Genomic DNA, 527 nt, shown 5'->3' with positions numbered 1-527 from the left:
GATTAGATAATTTGCCGTATATGTTCATGTTCTGAACCTGTAAGTACATAAACGCCGATTATCAAAGGATTTTCATGTTAAGAAAAGAACAAAAATATACCAAGACGTCAAGACATCACCGCTGTGTCATCAGTCACCCGAGATAAGACGGTGTGTTACAATAAAAATTTAGCCGTATTATTTTTATTTAGCTTTCTATTTTTTTAATAGTTTTCCTATTTAGTTTGTTGTACTTGCAAATTGTAATACGTTTTTTCTTGTCACTTTCTTTTTTTTATGTTTTTTTCTTCCTCTTTTGCTCTATTTTTCATTTTCATTCACTTTTTGCTTTTCTCATCTTTGCTTCATTCCTCTTTAGTATATCTTATTTCTTTTTTTCGTTTTCTTCTTTTTTTTCCTCTTTCGATTTCATTCCCTTTATTTTATTCCTTTCTTTCTTCCTCTTCTTATTTCTCCTTTTCATTTTATTCCCTTTTTCCTCGTATTTTCTTGCTCTACTTGCTTATTAAGAAAAAAAATCGTAATTT

The sequence above is a fragment of the Penaeus monodon genome, chromosome 19, assembly GCF_015228065.2.
Source record: "Penaeus monodon isolate SGIC_2016 chromosome 19, NSTDA_Pmon_1, whole genome shotgun sequence".
Lineage (NCBI taxonomy): Eukaryota > Metazoa > Arthropoda > Malacostraca > Decapoda > Penaeidae > Penaeus > Penaeus monodon.
This window is presented reverse-complemented; position numbering follows the sequence as displayed.